Below are 13950 nucleotides of genomic sequence, written 5' to 3'. Positions count from 1 at the left end.
AGTTGGTTTGACTTTGGAGAGCAACCAGGCCGCTTGCGGTAGCCATGTTGCTAACACGGCACGGCAATAAGAATAGCAGAGGGAAATGCTAGATGGGGGTATCATTGAAAAGTTGTGTATTTCAGCTCTAAAGACCCAGTGTGTACGATTAAGGGGGATCTGGCAGAAATGGAGTATAATTTTCATAATTATGTTTTAATTATTGTATCTGCAACTATCAATTGTTGTTTTTCCATTACCTTCGAACGAGCATTTCATCCCAACAGAGGCAGCAGCTCCTCCTCTACAGAGTCCGCCATCTTGCACCGCTGATCTACGGTAGCGGAGGGTGAGACAAGAGGTACTGCAACCAACCCAGCTAGATGCCACTAAATCCTACAAGAAAACAGGGATGTAAAAAATAAGGTACTTCTCATGCTGCATGTAACCTCGGCAATCAAACTCAGTGTGCCATCTTGAAGGATGTCTCTGTAAAACTTCTAAATTGCATCTATAAGGAGAGAGGTTCGAGAAGAGAGAACGCTTGGCGGGGGAGCTATTAGCAGCGACTCACAATTGTAGCCTTTGCAAAGGTCTTTTCTGCACCTGCGACAGAGAGAGGTGTGACACACAGCTGGAGTAGACAAGCCATGGCGAGGGCACAGCTCCACAAACGTTCATTGGTATTCAGGAGTTGTGCTAGTTATCTAATCATTATGTCAAACTGTGTAATGAAACTTTCTGCCCTTCATCGCACTGTTCTTACCACATTTAATTACAATTCACCTTAATATCGCGAGTGTCACATTACGCAAAACTGTGATTATACGTATATACATGATCATCTGACAGAGATCGTGAAATGCAACAGTTGGCTAAAACGAAACAACGGAGAGATGCTGCCGGGCCACACCTCATATTTTATTGACATTTCCTCATCTTACGCAAGGAGAAGGAGAAACTCAGAAATGAGAAGGCCTTGAGTAAACACGTTTTGGTGAGTATTGCTGAATATAAACATAACTGTTTTGTTGCCACGAAAACTCCACAGGGAAACTTGAATTTCCTCTGACCCTTTGCATCTGGACCAGGTCTTTCAGCAAAGTCACATCTGATGGTTATGGCTTTGCAGCAAATACCCTGCGGTGCAAGAGATACAAACACCGAAACAACGGCTGCTGGCGTGCGCAATATGTGGCTCTTGAACTGCGCTGGAATACCTGCCGGGTTGATGCAGCATCCACTGTGAATGACCGCTTTTGTCATCAGAGCAAATGACTCACAGCCATATTAATGAATCTCCTGCGTTGGATCGGGGTGGGCAAACACACGCACACACTTCCCCGCGTTTATCTAGCTGACTTCACTCAGCCGAGGTCAGCGGATTACTATCAGTCTTGTAGGGCCGGATATGAAAGCTTCATATAAATCTCCGTACTGCAGCAGCTGTACAGCAACAAGCACTACAACTCCACAGTAGAGAAGTAGAAATGTAGAGGATGTCAGGGTTTAATATAGCCCCCCCCATTTACTCTGTCCAAGTGAGAGGCATGGCTGTTATTATATACTCTTAGAGAAACAAGAGAGCCATAGCAGAAATGAAAAGAAGGAGAAAACAGAGTTTGAACCTCGGCGAAAGGATCCCGGGAATGTGCCACTTCAAGTAAGCCCCGGTGCTAAAGGACACTTCATCGCTGAATTTAGCTGCATCATTGACCCTGTGTCTGCCGCCATTAGGAGCCTATTGATCTTGATGAAGCAAACAGTGTCAGATAATGACAGATCCAAGCCAAGCCACATCAAATTACAGTCAAATAAATTCACATAAAGTGCTTTAAATAAACAGGTTGTTCGCAAAAAAGTGCAAAGTGCATGAGTCATCAGTGGAGGGACGAGACTTGAATGGGCTAAGGGTAGTTATGTGCCCAGAGTGTGAATTAAAAATCCGAGCGCGGTCTCCACATCATTAACCCTTCACAGCTAAACTGACCCTACAAGTTCATTTGATCTGATCGTGTTGTGGGGGGGGGGGGGGGGGGGGGGGGGTGTGTGTGGAAGTGGAACGGGGGGTGAGGTCTGCGGGGGCGCCCCTTTGATGCTGTAATGCTAAATTTCTTTTATCTCTCGTGGAGCGTTTGAGACCGGGCCGCCTGTCCAAAAAACTCAATTAGAGCCACTCTGACTGTGAGCCGACGGCATAAGAGAGGAGGCGTGAGGTGTGAGCGGCACGGGGGGGGAATAAATGCAACCATTAGGACGAATGGGACTCCAAACTGAGTCACACAAACAAAAAGAGAGGGTTTTTAAGACAAAGTCTTCCCTCTTTAACCGCAGCGGCAATCACACCAGCTCTGCGCCTGGTAGCAAGATGACCAAGAACAACCAGATTCCTGTTTATGATTCTCCCTGCCTGTTCCGATTTCCAGCTGGTGAACAAATAAGCTTTTCATTGAAGTTCATGTTAATGGTTAGCATTGTGTTTTCATGGATAATTGAAGGCAGCTTGCTTGACAAATGATGTGTATCCTCGCTGCACGGAGTGAAATTCCTCAGCCCATTTAGCAAGCCATCATCCAGGGCATCATCAGCGCAAACACCACCAAGTAGCATAAAAGCATTCAGAATCCCAAAAGCTCAAAGCTCTTAGCGAGCTCGCTCAGCCGAAACCTGTGTGGGTTGTTTTTCCTGCCCCCGTGAAGCATATTGTACCTTCGAGACAAGGTGTAAAGAAAAGGCGGGGATGGGAAAAAGTAGGAGGCTTGAAGGGATGACAGGAAGCAGAGGAGGAATATGTGTCTGGCAGACCCCCTCAATATTATTTCGCGACTGTGAAAAGAGGCGCCGCAGCTCAGGTGAGGAGGGAGGAAAGGGGAGAGGAGGGGAAGTGATGGGGGGGGGAGAAGCATCGGCACAGCTTTTTACATCGGGCCTTTCATCTCTCTCCTGCCATCGGTCATCAGAAATCGGAGAACGCCGACCCCCAAACACTTTGTTCCAATTCCATTCAGCTAGGGACCGGCTGAGGCGCGAAAGAATGAGAAAAATAAAGAAGGTTCTATTACAATGTCCCGAAAAGGACCGAAAGCATTATTCACGAATTTAACTGCAAAGTCCCGCAGCCAGCACCAACAAAAGAATATTCTAGGTCTCCAAATATAAATCGTCCTTCATCAGGCAAAAGCCACTCCTAACTTTCATCTCGCAAGACGACTTATAATCATGAAATACTTCCTCTGGATGATGTAGTCCTGAAAGAAGTGGAAAAAAACATTTAGGCAAAAGGTCAAAGAAGAACAAGAACAGACTTATTATAAAATCTAGCTCTCTGTAAAGTATGTAACAAAAACAAACGTACAGACAAAGGAAAAGGCTTTTCTCAGACGCCGCAGAGACACCCCGGGTGATTTTTAATATATTGTGGCTACGCTGTAATTCGACGTGTATAAGACTGAGAAGTGTTTGTGTTTTTAAGAGACAGCTTCAGAGTGAATTATATGTTTACCAGTGTTGTGAAAGCTTGCCTTTCGAAATCATGGGAATAACATCTCTGGGCCATTTGTTTGTCTTTTTCACAAGTTATTTGTCCGCTTCGACCTTTTAATGCTGCACAAACAGCAAGTCATAAACATCGGGGGGCAGGCAGGATCTTCACTGAGGGAACCTACTGAAAATGAGATCAGAGCTACTACTGTGCAGCGTTTTTTAAACAGGAGCTGCAATTCAAAGACATGCCTATTTTTCAACATTCCTGCATTAAGATGCCTAAAAACAACTAGACCTTTGTTTTATATTTTGTTGACTTGTGTAATGCATGATCCCAAATATTTCCAACTTTGTTAAAACTTAAAGAAATCCGTAATTTTGATCAAGGTAACAGTGCATTACGTTTGATCGCTTATCAATATGGTTTCCGTGAAAACATCAGCTGATACGTTAGAAAGGAGGTCGGTGTATGTAGCGAAGCGTATCATGAACAACACTTTCATACCATCGACAGTTGAAAGGCTGTGTGTTCACTCTAACAGTGACAAAACAGCAAACAGGTATCTTTTACTTTCCCCGGAAAAGCTGCGGTAAGCCACAGTTGTGACAGCTGAAGGGTTATTACCAATCAGGCCAGCTGTGTCTCTTTGCCTGTGTGACTGAGGGGAGTGAGGGAACAGCTGAGCCTGCTACAGGAGGTGAAGAAGACAAGAGAAAATGCTGTAAAAATTCTCTCCTCGGGACCGAAGAAGAAAGATTTGGAAACTAAGCCCAGGAGCTGATGAAAAATAAAAACCAAGGAATACATTTATGGATACCCAGACTAACTGCTGACTCATGCTAAATGGAGCAGCGAGCTTTTCCCTTTCAGAAAAACATGTGCCCACAACATAAACAACATTAGCTTTAAAGTTACACTCCATGGAGCTCACAGATGAAAATCAGCAGTGAGCTGGAGGGAAACTTAGGTCGTTTGAGGGAATGTTTTGGGTCTTACGCAAAATTACAGCGCGTCTTACTGAGCACGATTTATTTCATTTTGCAGCTGACTCGTTGTCCAGTGGGATGCCAGCGACCTTATCTGTAAGGGCAATCTATTATCCAGTGAAGAGATAATTAAGCTTAGAAACATTCTGATGTCTACAAAATAACCACACTCCTATTTCAACTGGGTTTGATGAGAGGTTTGGAACCGAAATCCCGACAAATTAAAACAAACTCAATACATTCAGAGAGAGATTCTTACACTTAAAGCAACATGTAATTTGGCACCCCAACAGTTTCAGATTCGCTCATACACCACATCTTAAATATGAACAGCTGTACACGTGCAATTGGAAATGATGCAACAGCTTTGCAAACGGCCAAACATGAAGCAAGTGCTACAACAAAGGAGCTTAGCAGGCCAGCTAATATCACTCACTAGTCCAACAACAAGAAGGCCAGCTGTCTTGGAGCCCTTTTACTTTATGAAGAAATAACAATCCCATGGTGCTCCAGGCTCCTAGTCTAGCCATTGCAGAGCCAGCTAGCTGCACAGCTAACTTAGCTAACTAGCTAATGGCAGCTAGAGTTAGAAGACTACCTTGGCATCTGTCTTGGAGACCTCTACTTCGCAAAGCTTCCACCAACAACCTGAAAACCAGTCTGAGATTGACTCATGTCTCTGGCCTTTTGCTTGCTCACTGTCTCTTTAGCTTCCTCCTTCAATGTCCTCATTGGTCTCTTTGCCTCTGTCCGGTTCTGTTCCAGTTGCCCGCTAGCTTGGCTCCAGTTCTGAAGCACAATCTGGCATCGCTCCTTGCCAGCATTTTCCTGCTCCGGGCCTGAGAACCTCCTCTTATAGGCGGTCCAAAGCCGCAAAACACCATAAAAGTGTTCCGAGCTCACAGACTTTGCATGGTCAGCTAGCTGCATGGCTAACTGGGCTAACTGAGCAGCTACAGCCACCATCAGATAGCAGTTACTCAAAGCTTTTTGTCCATCAGGAAACTGCTTAATCACAGAGAGTTGAGGCAGGGAACCTGGAGGACATCAGAAGGAAAACAAAAACTTTTCTCCAATATGATCCAGTGTGTGAAATAGAGCCGTACAGCGTGATGTCCTTCTCCGAGTAGATGTTCCTGCTGATCCAAGTTATCCAAGCCGAGTTAGTGATGACAGCATCACCAGTATCATTTATCTTTTAGGTAAAAATAGAAACATAATGTTGGTTTAAGTTCTTGGTGTGTCACATCCATTTGACTGGCATGCATTTCTATCACAGTGGCTCTCCACCATTTTGTCTGATGTGCCCAAACAGCTCTGTCGGATGATCTATCTCTCTATTGATGTGTCCATTTGTACCCATTTCAAACTGGATCTGTATATAAAGGTTGACAGTGTTATTTTACATTTTTCATACAATGGAACTGTCAACTGCAGAAGGACCCCCTGAGGTACAAGGACCTCTGGTTGGGAACTATACTCTAAAGCATACTATAGCCTATTCAGGGTTTGAGAGGGTATTTTAATTAAGAAGAAAAACAAAACACAAATGTGCATCAAGAGTGATGCTTTGTAACCCACTGTAAACAGGAAATCATGTGTTCAAAGCCTGAAAATAATAATAAGAGCTATGAAAAATGCAAAACACAATCAAAACCACATGCATCAGAGGGTGCGGCTTAACAGCCTTATTAGAAAACACCCATCCTGTCAACACATAAACGGATCCATAGTTTGCCATTTGGAGTGAAAAAAATATGGAGGCTCATGCTCCTGCACTCCTTTGTTCCTTTCTCTGCTCTGCTGGATCAGGAGTTAATTCTGCTCAGAGTGACTGTGGGCTGCAAGTGACAGCGGTGAATTAATGATTCATTATGCCCAGTGTAAGCAAATAGTGAGCCGGTGATGGAGGAAAATGGATTTACGCACATCCAGCGCCAACCATGACATCTTTGCAGCTTTTGAGAAATATTCGGATACGCACGTAGAACTCAAAGCAGCTCGTTTTTTTTTAAAACCACAGGATGAAAAAGACACATGCAGCTCAGATCCACACACTTTTTTTCTTTAAACTGCTTCTTACGAAATCTGAAACCTGAAAACGTTGACGTTCATAATCATTCATTATGAATGTGATATATTGCTTGCTCAGCCAGAGGCTTTCTTCTAAATGAATTTTCCATTTTCTTTTCATTCAGGTCAGTCACTTGAGTCTCTACATCTTAGCCTCACCATATGTTCAGAGGTACTATAAAAACAGTCAGACTCTGTTAAGTCTGCAGGGTGTTTGATGCCACAGAGGACATCATAAAAATTTGATCGTTATGTCAAAAATACTCCTTCCTAGTTTGGGATTATTAATGCAGAGAAAACTGCGCAATTGCAGAACGTGTACTACATGCATATTCCATTAAGAGGCACAACGCTGGTTTTACTGATGATGTGCTTTGGGACACTTTGTGTCAAACACATCAGACTGTTTTTCTGGTTCAGAACTCGTGTAGCTATAATACGAACGCTCTGCACATTTGAGTCTACAAACCTCTTAATCTCCTGTGTCCATGAATCACCTCCAGGCTGTTAATTCAGCCGAGCATCACAGATTAGGGTCTTGCTTCTCCAGTTCCTATTTAAGGGATAGTATAGTGTTGCCAGGATGTAATTTTGGGAGTTAACTGCAAACCACAGATACACCCTAGTTTGTACAAGTCATCGGTGATGTACAACTTTGACATTCATATAAAACGTGTCACATCACGGTCACATTGCATGTTTATTACCCGACTTTCAAATCAGGAGGTGGAGGGAATGGTGGCGGAGGTACAAGATGAAGCTGCCACATGGGTGAATGCAGTTTGTGCCTCTATCGCTATGTTTGAACGTGTGAAACTACTATTTTTATCACAGGGCAACTGTGTTTCAACATTTATAAGCCTGATACCACTGGGTATTTTTAAGGAGACCTGGGGACATTTCCAGATGTGTATGTGGTGACAAAACCAAGTGATTTTAAAGAAACCTCTGGACTTTTCCAGCCATGCTTGTGGTGACCTCGACTGGATATTTTTCATAAGAAGTCGGAACATTACCAGACTAAACCTGGGTGTTTTTGCCCCCCCCCCCCCCCCTCGTGGCCCAATTGTTGAAAAAAAGACATGCGCTAAAGTGCCCTCTTGGGAGCCAAAACGCATGCTTAAGTGCCCTCTTCGGAGCCAAAATATGCGGTAGGTGCCCTCTCGGGAGCCAAAACACGTGCTAAAGTGCCCTCCTGGGAACCAAAATGCGTGCTAAAGTGTCCTCTCGGGAGCCAAAACGAGTGTTAAAGTGCCCTCTTGGTTGGCAAAACACACTAAACTGCCTTCTTGGGAGGCAAAAACGCGTGCTAAAGTGCCCTCCTGGTATGTGCCCTTTTTTTTCTTTTCGCCCCTGCCCTTCAAAAAGTCTGTGCACACCACTGTTCAATGGCAACAGCTTCAAGAAATGAAATGACACATCAATAGATGCTACAATCTTTACATACATCTCCAGAGACGAGAAGTGTAAAATGGATGGTCTTATGAGCAGGTTAAATGTGGAGCCCTCGATGTCTCCAGGTCCCCTGGATGTACAGCGAACCATCTGCATATGTCACTCTGATGGATGAGGCTGGAGCAGAGATCGAATGGCCTCGCTGCTAAGACAAGACTTAGGTTGGGACCCATCCTGTCACTTCCACTGACGGATGGTTGCATTGAACATGAACACGCCCGTACAATCACGGCGACAATGCTCCGATAATGGCAGTGAGGGATTTTGTCTGTTCCAGAGGCAGGTGGGGGGTGTTAGAACTAATCAGTGTGATGCGTGCTCCTACAAGGAAAAAGTAGGAGAGTAAAATGCTGCGATGGACCAGACTAAATTTAAAAATGCTGAAGAAACGAAGCCCCAGCATCACAGTGAATACATTCAGTGCACAGGAGATGAGGGATTTCTGGTTTCATTCCCCTGCAGTCCTCCAAAATATGTTACTATGAAAGAATTGATTTTCTCTCTCAGACACCCAAAGACCGCAGAAGCTAAAACAGAAGTAGATCAAATAAGGGGGTGAGGGATTTATTCAAAACATGGCCGAAAAAATTCTCCTAATAGGGACACACTTTCAGAGCTGTTTCAATAACAATATCACATGAGTAAACTTCTGTTCCTACATGCTGGATACTGTATGGCATATTGTTCAGACGACAGTAAGAATGAAAAGTAAACCAACATCCTTGCGTCGATACAAATAAAGTGATTATTTTATCAGAGTTATTATTGTTGTAGCTCATGTGGCGGGGATGTAACGGTAACAATCTTACATAACTAAACTGAACATGTTTATGCTTTGGCAGTCGTGATGTTTTCAGATTTGTTCTGTGAAACGGAGAAAAAGAAAAGTGACTGCGGCTCCAAAAATGTCTGCCTCGAATGCAGCCATCTGCAAAACGACTCGTCATTTCATTTTTTCATGGCTCTTTGAACAGTTTTCCATGAGAGACAAATTAATTCTTATTCAGGCTCTCTGTCTCTCACACAGCACCTCCCAGTCAAATTGAGATTTCGTGAATATGTTTGGTCGGGGCGTCTTCGGAAAGCAGGTACCTGTATTGTTGTCTGCACACACGCACCATTTAGCACTATTTGTGCTGGGCACCTCTATGTATTTCCACAACATGGATATGAGATCCAGTTCTGCAGGAATGTTGCAAGCCGAAAAACAAGTATGCTGCCGAGCCTGTTTGACAAGAAGACTTAAAGTATAACGCTGCTTAAATCAGCATATCATGTCAAAGCTGCAGGGATGCATGTCAGACGGATTTTAAAGGGACACTTTACCCCAAAAATACCCTTTTTTTCTCTTACCTGTGGTGCTGGCAAATCATCTCAATTGTTTTGGTGTGTGTTGGTGATTTTTGGACATATTAGATGGCACTCAAGGTGGCAAAAAAATAAATTTAAAAACAAAACAGTACTGTTCCTTCTGCATGGTGATACAGTTAGTGGGTGTAGTTTGGCAGAAAATAAGGACAGACCGACACATTTTATTTTGTCATGGAGATCGATAACCAATAATTGGAACAGATATACATTTACAGTAAAAATTCAAATCTTTACCCCTTTCACACTGGACAGAAAAACGCCCCCTGTTGTGTTCGGGACATTGACTGAGACGACAGAGGAAGAATGCTGCATCAGTGACAAAGTAGCATAAATTAACCTGTTAAGCCTGAGCCTTTGAGCACCCATTGTAATGGAGTGGAGTGGAGTGCTCTGCACTGAAACCTCTCTAATTTTGTTCTGATTAACTTTATTAGCATAAAAGTTGGCAGGGGTAATGTTCAGATGTCTGGCTATGGTTCGCTAGAGATTCGGAGCCGCAGCTGCCTCATTCTTCAGTGATATTCATCCTACAATTGCACTGCAATGTATGCTGTGTGCCAACTTCATTTACTTTGACTCAGCAGTATATACTTATACTTACACATCTGAACAAATATGTCAAGTGTTCCCTTTATTATGATAACTTGATCAATCAAATAGACCTCATAGTTGCAGAGATGAGTTGTGTTAATCATCGAGCAGAGACAAAAAACACAGATATTGATAACTGGCCGGGCCGATAATAGGTCCATGCCTTGTAGGCAAAAAAAAAGTTCAGACAGGAAACCTCCTGTTTGAGGATTATTTTAAGTTACCAGGTCATGATTTCTGGAATGGGACACTGCTGTTAAGTTTTAAATGTATTTTTTTTTTTTTTTGCAATTTAGACACCTCAAGCTGAGAGCCATCTAGTTCCTCTATGTTCCAGGGAAGGCAAACATCTCTACAGCTCGAACAATTACACAGACAAACCACAGATTTTCCTTCTTTCCCCTTTTAATGAATTATTCAGTTAACAGCTGCAGCTGAAGCGTTTTGACCAGATAATTTGTCTGGATCAAATAACCTGATTGGAAACAAAACTTATTTCTCTTTTAAGCATTTCTGACAAATTTCTTATTTCACCCTTCAGCAGCTCTTAGAACTATTCGTCAGGGAGATGAATACATTTCGTTTTAGACACCTGGCGCTGCAAAGACTGAAAACAGTCAAAAACATATGAGTCGTGGAATATTTTTCCGACTGTCTGGAGTCTCTGGAGTTCATCAGTATTCTCGCCTGGATGTTACAGTTCAGCGACAAAGCATTTCCCTTCAGGAGCCAAGTGGCCTCAATCCCAATTAAAACACACACATGTGGCAGTGATATGATTAACTTTGTTCACCTTAGCAGAGGCTGGTGCTTGGAAACTAACCATGGAATTAAGAGGGGAACCCAACACTGGATTGTGAGCAATGTAAATAACCTCTGTCACATCCTGATTATGATATATAGACACCAAAGTGCTTTTCTTAAACTTGCTGCCAAAGCTGAGATACAATGAAAGAGATCATTACCAAACCGGGGATATGACTCAGACTCTCTTTCATACGCTCTCCAAGGAACCGTCGACCACTGTTAAGCTATTATAGCTCCTCGGGTCCTGATATGTAACGTTTAAATAATAAACACAGCGGCGGCGGGGAGGTCACAAGGTTATCCCGGCTCCCCTGGTGGTTTTTCAGCAGTTGAGGATTAAGCAGGATGTGACTGATGTAATGATAGCAGCTTAAGAGAAAATGAGGCAGATGACTACAAACTCTAACTGCCCCTCCATGTCTTTGCTGAGAAAAAAGAGATTTAATGAGATTAATTTAAAGAGCTTTAGGGAGACTAATCTGTCTTTAAAAAAAAAAAAAAAAAAAAGAGCGGTTAAATAAACATGAACAGCAGAGAGGAAGAGGTGGCACGGCGCGAGAGAAAACCTCAGGAGTTTACTCGGGGTCACCGACAACATGTAGCCTTCTTTAATGAAATATCATCACGGAAAAACGAATGTGCGGGCTGAAAAAAGAGCTGCAGCAGTTTAACGTACCAGCTCGAAGCCATCTGGGATCACACCCCCAGTATTTACAGTATTTATTGCATCTGCTGGTACACAGTGGCGCACTGGGTGTTTTAATCATTTAAACGGCTACGAGCAGAATTATTATGTAATTATAGCATCTGTTTAATTGTTGTGACGGCAGAAGTTTGTGTTTGTTGACGAATCTAACAATCCGAGTTCAGAGGAAACACAAATTGCATTTTGTTTTCTTTTTTTCTATTACACTAGGGGGCATAAAGTTGGAATTTCTAGCCATGCATGCGGCTCTATTAGAGGTGATGACCCAGACGAAAATGTCTTAACACCTTCACTGATTGTCACGAAAGTTTGTAAATGGAGGATGATTCCTATTGACTCAGATAATCCTATGACTCGTTCCTCTAGTGACAACTAAAAGTTGTCATTTTTTGGTTCTGCGTAAAATACCTCAGCTGTCACTGTTTGGGTCACCTCCTGTTTTATCTCCTCAAGTCACTTTCCATTTCCTGTCTTTGTCTGTTTTTTTAACCCATGTCTCTGCACACCTGTCATGTTTTACCTGGTTTGCTGCCTGTGTTGTACTTTGTTTTTGGTTTGCACTTAGTTTTCTGTTTGTCAGCCTTTATACCTGCCTTTTGTTTCGGATTTTCAGTTTTATTTGTATTAAAGTTTGCTTTTTGTTCTGTCTCCTGGCTGCCTCTGTGTGTCTTGCATTTAAGTCCATTGTTGCAGAAGTATGAACCAGCTGACGATGAAGAGACGAGGTATGAAAACACACAAAGAAAGCGAGTGGAAAGTGACACGCGAGGAGATTAAAACAGGAAATGACTGACCGAAAACCCAAACTACTTCATCATGAGCCACTGAATGGATTGGCATTAGATTTGTGTCAGGTATTTATGTCCACACCAGGATGATAATCAGGTCAAAATGTCAAGTCTGTTTATTGCAAGACACCTGAAAAATTAATGACCTGTGTTCAGGGCAAAATAGCAAATATTAGCAGGCAAAAAAATCAAAAAAAAGACAGTGAACATTTTAAAAATGATACCCGCTACACATTAAAATGTTATTGCACTATCTTAGCATGATAGTGTTAGCGTTTAGCTCCATGCACCAGATGTTCAACGTACGTAACCATTCTTGGTAAGAATATAATAAAAATCATATGATCAAAAACTTCTGCAGTAATCTAAAAAGTGTTATTTACAGCTGTGAATTCAACTGTGTTCTGGATTAAACCTTCATATCAAAGCACAACAAACATAAACATCACCCACTGGGCATATTTTCTGATAAGAGGTGGTCTGAGCGGAGAGAGAGAGAGAGAGACACACAATTTCATGCCAAAACGGCTCACAAATCTGCATCGCACCTCCTCATCTATTTGAGCACGATATCAGCAGTGCTAATTCCTTCTCCTCAGCGCTGGCGGGGTTTGTTTGGAGCACAAATATCCACAAACTCAAACTAAGACGGTGTCTTGCTTTGTTGCCTCCGACCAGCTTCGCCGCCGATGGAGAAAAAGAGCCCGCCGCGTCCTTTTTGTCTTCCTTGTTTGCCACTTTCATTTGAGGAGATTTAAACTGAACTCAATGCCAGGAATCCAGACTTTATAAATCGAGCTGATTTAACCATTGTATTTTCATGTTTACATCATATATTTGGCTGACTAAATATTGATAAATAATGAGCTCCCACAAATCCAGCACGTTGCCTGTATATGCAATAAATATGCCCGGCTTGGGTTATGATTACATTTCAAAGAAACACAGAGGGTACTAAGCCAATAAACACTTTTTCTTTTTTTTCTTTTTTTTTTTCTACCAACACAACCGTGCCAAAAACTTTTGTATGGAGATGTGCCAGGCAATTCCATCCATCCTCTCATGCCTCTGGCCTGCTTTTCATCTCAAAGACACCACTAAAGTTAATGTACTCTGGCTGTCAAGTCCTCCGACCACATCGCCCTGTTTCTGTAATACCTCAGAATCTGATGGTCTGAAATCGGATTGAAGGCTCGAAAAAACAAATACTTCCACAACTTTTCCCTGTCAAAGCTGTTCAATAGGGCCTGCAGGTTATGTTTGTTGTTGCCAGGGGGTTGTGGGTTTTTTTTTGCATAGCTGATAAGGACGAGAAAAAAAAAAGCAGATGACCAACCCCGAACACCTACTGCAGTGATTCATGTCGCTGCGCCTCTTCCACAAAGCTTTGATGTCATGCCAAGTAACACACATTCCGCCGATGAGCTCGAGATTATTATCACTCCGCTAAATGGAAGTAATCCCCGGGGAGGTGTTAGAGGTTTTCGCTGCTCCATCCACAAAACACGGAGGAGTGAAAACACCGGCGAGGGAAAAGCAGGCATTCACCGATCATCAGTTTATGTAAGGATTACACAATATTTTGTTACTGAACGCGGGAAAACTTTATTCTATCCGCCATCGGACAATAACGAGATTGCAGCTGATAAATGGAGCCGATAATACAAAACGGACGGAGAAGTTTCAACGCGACAAATCTTATAAAAGCTG

General features: G+C 42.8%; 1 protein-coding gene across 2 annotated transcripts in view; it reads right to left on the bottom strand.

Moving 5' to 3' along the window:
• The window catches only part of chrm3a (cholinergic receptor, muscarinic 3a), a 90252-nt gene that overhangs the window by 65224 nt on the left and 11078 nt on the right, over window positions 1-13950 (bottom strand). Inside the window, exon 1 of one of the 2 annotated variants that reach the window (XM_030440929.1) lies at window positions 240-359. The exons of the other annotated variant lie outside the window; for it this stretch is intronic. The gene's annotated coding sequence lies outside the window, so the exon portion shown is untranslated. Of the gene's footprint in view, window positions 1-239; window positions 360-13950 lie in introns of those variants that run through there. 2 annotated transcript variants of the gene reach the window in all.

Source organism: Sparus aurata, chromosome 15 (genome assembly GCF_900880675.1).
Source record: "Sparus aurata chromosome 15, fSpaAur1.1, whole genome shotgun sequence".
NCBI classification, from domain to species: Eukaryota; Metazoa; Chordata; class Actinopteri; order Spariformes; family Sparidae; genus Sparus; species Sparus aurata.
The sequence above is the reverse complement of the archived record's forward strand: the minus strand, read 5'-3'. Positions and strand labels throughout refer to the sequence as shown.